Below are 8,415 nucleotides of genomic sequence, written 5' to 3' on the forward strand. Positions count from 1 at the left end.
TTTTTTTTTTTTTTTAACACATAAGAACTCAGCCGGTTATCTCATCCTGTTGAGTCTTGGAAGTCAACAGAAGGCCAGCCTTCCTCTTGCCCCAGACTATTTCTCATGCCATTGCAAGTAGCTGTGGTTGGAAATTCTCCCAGGATTCCTTCCCCTGCCTTCTGCAAAGGCTTGGCTATGTATATGTGTCCAAATATGGGGAGGGCAAGTTTCTGTATGAAACAAGCAGAAAGGGTGTCCCCCCCTTGAGGCTGCTGCACAGAGACTCTAGAGCTGACGGGCATCATGGTCTTTTAGAAGCATTCACGTTTTGTCTGACTTTCTCCCTGTAACACACGGTCTTACTATTTTGCTCCAACTAGCTTGTAACTTGTTATCTAGACAAAGCTGGCCTTGAACTCAGAGATCCACTTACCTCTGTCTTCTTTCAAATGTTNTCCCCTGCTACTCCATGACCAGGCTACCGCATGTGCTAAGTGAGTCACATCCCAAGCCCTACTGGCCTGGAACTAGTTTATGTAGGTTAGGCTGGCATTGAGCTCACAGAGATCAGTCTGCCTCTGCTTCCTGAGTACTAAGTATAAAGGCATTTGTCAACATACCTGGCTTCATTTGATATATGTGTGCGCCCATGTGTGTGCGTGTGATTGTGCATGTGTGTGTTGCTGAGGACTGAATCCCTGGCCTCTACATGCTGGTTAAAGACTCTACTACTGAGACATAATCTCAGCCTCTTCTATAGGTTTTCAAAGATAACCTTGATAATCTGATCCAAACATAATTCATAAAGCAGAAACCATTTATTGATTTACTTTTAAAAGCTTCCCATAAGTGACTGGTAGCTTTACATGAGGGCTCTCTGCTCAGAGAAGCAGCAAGAATGGAAGGAGTCATTCTAACTTGTTCCTCTGAGATGCTTCTCTTCTGAGTGGCAATGTCTGTAACTGATCTAATCACCAGAAACACCCTGCCTCCTTTCTACACATNGCCTGGGGAGAACCAGCCTACTNTTTGATTCTCCCTTTATTATAACCAGACTAGACTAGACTAGAGCTTTTAAAACGAACCCTGTGNAGTACTAAAGGCAAACCAAGAGATGACAAGACAGTAGGCCAGGGAAGTATGTTTCTAAGTCTATAATAATTCAGTCTCATCACAGCTTCCAAAGTTAGAACACTGAAAGGCCCAGTGGCTCTTGGATGGTCTAAAAATGTTACCCTCTTTAGACTTGTCACTGTTGTGAAATGTGCAAGAAACAATTGTTCAAAGGGTTTAGTTGACTGTAGAAAAGTCAGTTCATTGCAACTGACAGATGGAGGGAGGAGGAGGAGGAAAGAGAGGGAGGAGAGGGGGAAGGAGAGAGAGGGGCAGGAGGAGCCTGGGCTAGCTAGCTTGCTTCTCCCATGGCCTTTACTCTAGTTAAACTCCCAGTCGGGCGCTGCCCACGTTCAGGCACATCTTTCCCTCTAATCCCTTCCAATGCATCCAGAGCCATGTGTTACAAATNTCCTACAGACTTCTCAATCCAATCAGGCTGACAATTAGGGCTGACCACCTGTTCTAATACCACTGTGTGGGTGGCGGCGGCTGAATGATCTTGTCAGTCTACCATAGAGAGAATGGTTTGTCACAATAGCAGCAAAGAAAGCAGGATGTAGGCAAGTTGGGACTTAGGGCAGCTGTGAAGGGGAGGAGGGGCCATTCACACCAACATCTGTACTCTCTGACATTACAGACCTCACAAGCNCCTCGCAGCAAACCCTCCAGGGTTCTCCCAGAGAGTAACTGAAACCACAGNGGAGTCTCAGTACAGAGGACTCAGTAGATTTTTGTAACAAAGAGTGTAAGTCAGAGAGAAGTTAAGATTTGATTTACGTGTAATTGCTAAAATGTTTTCTAAAAGGAGTTTCACGCAACAAGTTTGTCATTCTCAGCAGTGTTACTGAGCTAGAGAAACATGAAGAGATTGGGGGTGGGGGCAGGGCTGGCTCTGCAGTTATGAGCACTATGGTTGCTCTTCCAGAGAGAACCCATGTTTGATTCCCAGCACCCACACGGCAGAGCACAACTGTCCTTAACTCCAGTTCTGGGGAATATGATGCCNACTTCTGACCTCTGTGGGCACTAGACACACATGTGGTAGACAGACATATATGTAGGCAAAGCATCCATACACATAAAATAAAAAATATTTTAAAACGCTAATAAAAATGTTCTAGATATAAAAATTTAAGTGAGCCAATATTAAAACAATCTGTAACTAGAGAATTGTCACCACTCTCTGACTATTATCATGTGTGTGTGTGTGTGTGTGTGTGGTGATGGCCGCGTGAAGGAGCACACATGGAGGGCAGGGGACACTTTAGTGGCGTTATTTTTTCTCTTCACTCTTGTATGGGTCCCAGGAATTGAACTCAGGTCGTCAGCCTTGCCTGACAAGTGCCTTGATATCTGTTAAGCCATTGTATCAGCCCCAAGTTTGTATTTTGTCCAGAATAACTTTTAAAAGCACCTTTTATTGGGCAGTGGTGGTGCATACCTTTAATCCCAGTGCTCTAGAGACAAAGGCTAGAGGATCTCTGTAAGTTGGAGGCCAGCCTGGCCTATACAGCAAGTTCCAGGACAGCTAGGGCTACATGAAAAACCTTGTCTTGAAAAACCAAAAAAAAAAAAAAAAAGGCGGGCGTGGTGGCACACACCTTTAATCCCAGCACTCGGGAGGCAGAGGCAGGTGGATTTCTGAGTTCGAGGCCAGCCTGGTCTACAAAGTGAGTTNTTCTGAGTTCGAGGCCAGCCTGGTCTACAAAGTGAGTTCCAGGACAGCCAGGGCTATACAGAGAAACCCTGTCTCGAACAACCAAAAAAAAAAAATCACCTTTTAAATATATGTTATATATTTAAATATATATTATATATATGACATATATAAAATATATATTCAAATATATATACATGCATGTATAAATGCACGAATGTATATAAACATTAAATGAATATATGCATATATTATAATTCTATTTTATAAGTACAGATCTAGAAATAGGGTGAATTATTCAGCACCCAAAACAGGGCACTAGAGAAAGAAAGAAGTGTAATTAATAACTATGCCAGTGAAATAGCACGCACTAGGACTCAATCCCCAAAAGATAAACGGTTACCCTATATTTACATACCTCAATATGAAAACAGAGTATATAGTTCTATAAACTTCAATATAAACATTTTGTGTGTGTTAACATAAAATATATCTTCTTTGAGTATTTCACAGGGAAATTCTAGCTAATCGGCATACGTGGACTCTTCTGCTGGCTTGTCTCCTGCCATACTACAGGTCTACAGAACAAATACACATACATGCAGTATACGCATGGCACCTAACTTACATACTTCCCATGCCTAACATGACTTTGCGAGGCCAGGTGCCTTGCTACACACGTGTAAACTTGTAATCCTAGCACTTAGGAGGCCGAGGCAAGAAGACCGTAAGTTCAAGGCCAGACTAGGCTACATGGGAGAACCTGTTTAAAAATAGATAAATCTAACAAATAAGTAAATACAAGTAATGAAATTATTCTGCTATACTTTCATTCAAAATTAACTACCGTGTGCATGTCTGTTTACGTGTGTGTGTACAGATGCACATACTGGGGGGGTTCACGGCATGTGTGTACATGTCTGTGTGGAGGTCAGAGGTCAATCTAAAGAGCCATCTACTTGTGTTCTGAGACAAGGTCTCGAATTGGGACTTAGGACTCACTGTTTAGGTGATGCAGGTTCCAGGGATATACCTGAGTCTACCCTCAGTGCTGGGACTGCAAATATGCCCAACTTTCTCTCATGGGCAATGGGTCTTGTGGAGCAAACTTAACTGAGTGATCCAGAGTCACAGCTCCTGAATTGTCTACCTCATAAGAAAACAAACCAAAGTCTGTTCATTAGATTCAAACAGTCAGGGGCAGCAGTCCCGACTCCATCTTGGCCTTCCTGTCTCACACCCAGATGTCCAATCAGCATTCTCTCCCCTTCATGGACCATCTCTGTCACAAGCTCTGGAAGACCTCCACTTCCTGTGTACATCTTGTTTCCTTTCTTTTCAAGCTCTGCTCCTCCTCCAGCCCAGAGGTCTCCTTGGAGAGCAGCTGAGAGGTTCAGAGCGTCTGAGACAGATATGTTTGTTCACGTGTATCTTTCTTTTTTTTTTTTTTTTTTTTGGTTTTTCGAGACAGGGTTTCTNTTTNTAGCTCTGGCTGTCCTGGAGCTCACTTTGTAGACCAGGCTGGCCTCGAACTCAGAAATCCGCCTGCCTCTGCCTCCCGAGTGCTGGGATTAAAGGCATGCGCCACCACGCCCGGCTCACATGTATCTTTCTTGATGACTCCCCAAAGAGCAGGAACAATTTTGCCCGGCTTTGTACTCTCTGTAGCTATAGCATGAGGTGTGCTGGCCATGTTGGTGATGAGCAGAGAGCAGTTTGAGCAAATGTCTTAATATACAGACTGTGCAAACGGAACCTCCTACGGGAGAGCCTTAAAAACCAGACCAAAGAGCCCAATTCTACTGTACTGGGAGCAAAATTAAGAAGAAAATAGAAATTAGTTCTTGCCCAACTGTATTCCTTTAAGCCTAGCTGTTTTAAAAGCAGGTTTCAAGGGCCTCTGGGTTTCCTAAGACATTTTCCAGATTTGTGAGATCAAAACTACTTTGTGATGATCCAGAGTTTTATACTGAAAAGCATAGTCTGGGGCAAGGGATGACAGGAAGGTGCTGGCAGACACCGTGCCAGACATACCCAAGGGAAGGAGTAAAAACTAACCATTTTATTAACTTTTATTCTTAAGATGTGTGTGTGTGTGTGTGTGTGTGTGTGTGTGTGTGTGTATGTAAGCATTCTGTGTGATAAAACAAAGTGGAATTTGTAAAACACTTAAAGAGTGTATACTGAGTGCTGGAGAGATGGCTCAGTGGTTAAGAGCACTGACTTCTTCCAGAGGTACTGAGTTCAATTCCCAGCAACCACATGGTGGTTGCTGTAATGGGACCGATGCCCTCTTCTGGTGTGTTTGAAGAGAAGTGTGCCCACATAAAATAAATAAATAAATAAATAAATAAATCTTAAAACCAAGATAGTGCATGTGTTAAAAGGTGCAAAAGATACTAGGAGACTTAACTGTAAAAAAGGTTCAGGCACACTATTGCAACCAACTTGTAAGAAATCATGATGTCAAATTTGGGTGTAATATTAAAGAACATCCACAGTTAACCAGAAAGGCTATTTTATTAAAAAAGTCTTTTTCAGCTCTTTTTTGTGCAAGATGAATTTCTTTCTATACCTCAACTAATATAACATACTGTATTACAACTGGATGCAAGAATAGATGTAAAATCAAGTTGTCTTTCTATTAAGCCACAATTGAAGACATTTGACAAACTATAATAACACACTCCTCACTGGGGTTTGTTTTTTTTCACACAATCGTCATTTTAAATGAAATGTTACTTTATTGTTTAGTCATTTTGCATGAGTATTTAAATACTCATTTGGATTTTTGAATATGCTAAATGATGACAGACCTCAGATGAACAAAGCCTCTTTGGATCTTCGATGATAAGTAAGACAGTTCCCAACTGCAGCAGAATTTTCCCTGTCCAATTAATTTAAATATTAATACAACAAGAAGCCTGTGATTGGACGCAGGAGGGGGAGGCAGATCTAGGAGTTTGGGAGACAGGGGAGAGGAGGGGGGAGGGGAGGAAGGAAGATGGAGAGAGGGGAAGATGATCCAGATTCCGTGTCTATAAATAGCCACACGAAACCATCCATGACTCTAGGTCCAGAGGAGCTGGCACCTTTTTCTCGCCTTTGTGGGCACTGGGCATGCAAGTGGCACACAGACAAACATGCAGATAAAACACGCATACACATAAATAAACAGAGGATAAATATATCCTAAGACAAAAACTTTCAATTTACTGTGCTCATCTTCAAGGGAACCCTTATAATACCTTGAAATGATTTCTGCCTCTAAGATATTATTTTACTAAAGAAAAAAAAACACATGTATGCCTAAAAGAACCAAATACAAAATGACTGAAAGTAAGCCGCAAAGCAGATATGCCGGCAGACAGTGGGGGGAGACCGGGAGATGGAGACATGTGCACTGCTACACAGATGTGAGCTGTTGCCCACCTTGACTGCTCTCTTTGAATTTGAGTCTGGCTAAGCAGCTGGGGGTCAGGGGGAGGGACCACACAGAGCCCGCTCCCGACTATTCCCAGTAAAAACCGTTCTTTAATTGGCATGGCTGCCATCTTACTCTATACAGTTTACTATTTGCTTGCGTCTTGTTTTCTAAGTCTCAAGGACTACTTTGGTCACAACAATCTTTCTGCTCAGATGATTCTGTCCACCCATTTATTTACACGCCAGGCCCTCACCGTCCTAAGGTGAGGATATGAAAGCGAGGTAAGCAAGATGCTGTTCTCAGGCCTTTGCTCTCAGANTGAGTATGAAACAAAGAGGCGGCGCGTCTTGGTGACGATGCACCCTCCACTTCCCGATACTGCCAGCTTAATTAACGCTNCTTTCCCTCTAAACAGTTAAAACAATTCTACTAAAATATAAAGAGGTAAAAATGGTCAGAACTATAATTCTCATATAAACTATATGATTTACCATATATCTCTGTATAGGGCTTCCTATTAAAATCTGGCATTTGGTGTGCCTGTGTGTGCATGTGTGCACATGTGCATGTCCATGGGTGTCTGTCTGTACATATGAAGTCACCTTGGGTTTTTTGGTTTTTTTTTTGGTTTTGTTTTGTTTCTTTTGGTTTTTTGTTTTTAAGAGCCAGGGTCTCTCACTGAACATGAAGCCTTCCATCTCTGGCTTAGGTAGCCAGCTGGTCTGAGGAATCCCCCGTCTCTGCTTGTGGACGTTGTACATCGTGGTGCGCACTAGGCTCCGCACCACGATGTACAACGTCCACAAGCAGCTCTCTCTCTCTCTCTCTCTCTCTCTCTCTCTCTCTCTCACACACACACACACACACACACACACACACACACACACACCATCAAGTGCATCACTGAATGCACAGTAGGGGCTCTGTGACTGTGTCCCACAGAACCCAGCAAGTACATCACTTAGTACAGAGTAGGGGGTCAGCACAACCTAGCAAGTGAAGTATGTTGCACATAGTAGGGGTTCATCAAATGCTAGCAAACAGGTAGAGAACTAAACTGACTGTGACCTGCCAATTGACTATGGGTGAAACTGCTCACACACCTGATCTTTGATTAGAGTACAAATACAGAGAGATCTGGCCAATCCATGCTACAAGCCTTCAGAGGCCTTTCCCCATCCTGGGATAAAATCCAGGCTTCTCGGCAGCCTGCAGGGTACTGTGTTATCCATGGGGTACCCCACTCTCTCCTGCCTCACTTGTTCCTCCCTGCTCCACACTTAGGCTCCGTTTGCATCTCTACCTGACAAGTTTCTTCTGGCCCTGGAACCTTTAATGAACCCTAACTCAGGCCCTGCTTAGGGATGACTTCCTCTCATGCTTCAGGCCTGGCTCTGAATCCCAAGGCACGTCTTCTCTATGGCCCTACCTTATCTCCCCTCTGCTCTGACCTGGACATGAAGTGTCTGCCATAGGCCCCTCTACGTAGGACACTTGGTCCTCAGCTGGCAGTGCGTCACTGAAGGAAGTGGGCTGCTGGTAGCAAGCCCCCACTTTGTTTCCTNATTCAAGGCAATATGAAAGCAAGCACCGCCTGCCCCGGCCATCCTGACCTATCACTAACTCTTCAGGCCTTCCTTGTACACCCTTTCTCCCTTACATCACTTCTTTGAGATAGTTTGTCTAAAGTAACACCAATTTGTATCAGAAAATTAATGTGTTTGTAAGTCAACACTCCCCTCACCGCTGTCTTCATAGNGCTTTCTCACTGACAATTACCACACATGTCCTAGTCCCTAGTTATGTGCAGGGCCCTGAGACTTCCACCCTCACCACATACAAATACAGTTTCCCTATGCATACTCTATGATGAAGTTTGACTTACAGATTAGGTACAATTAAACATTAACCATAATTTAACAATTAAACAGACTATAATAAGAGTTAGAACTTGAGAGTTGCTTCTAGACCTTTCCATTACATACGATCAGAGTATACCTGACCTTAGATAACTGAAATGGCAGACCATCCAACCGTAGATAAAGGGGGGCCGCTGTTTCCTCTTCACTGCCTTCCCAGGAAGTGGAGTGAGCTGTGGGAGGGAGGGACAAAGCCTTTCTACTCCTGCTGCNTGTGATACACAGACGCTACTCAGGTTTTGTGGAGTGAGACGAGAAAAGCGTATAAAGCAAAGATGGCTTAGCCTGGTGAGAAACCCAGCCTGCAATGCTGG

The 8,415-nt window shown here is 43.6% G+C and overlaps 1 protein-coding gene across 1 annotated transcript in view; it reads right to left on the minus strand.

The window, feature by feature from the left end:
- Nucleotides 1-8,415, minus strand: part of Zbtb38 (zinc finger and BTB domain containing 38) — a 22,458-nt gene that overhangs the window by 6,588 nt on the left and 7,455 nt on the right. The window lies entirely within an intron of this gene.

The sequence above is a fragment of the Mus caroli genome, chromosome 9 (assembly GCF_900094665.2).
Source record: "Mus caroli chromosome 9, CAROLI_EIJ_v1.1, whole genome shotgun sequence".
Taxonomy (NCBI): Eukaryota; Metazoa; Chordata; class Mammalia; order Rodentia; family Muridae; genus Mus; species Mus caroli.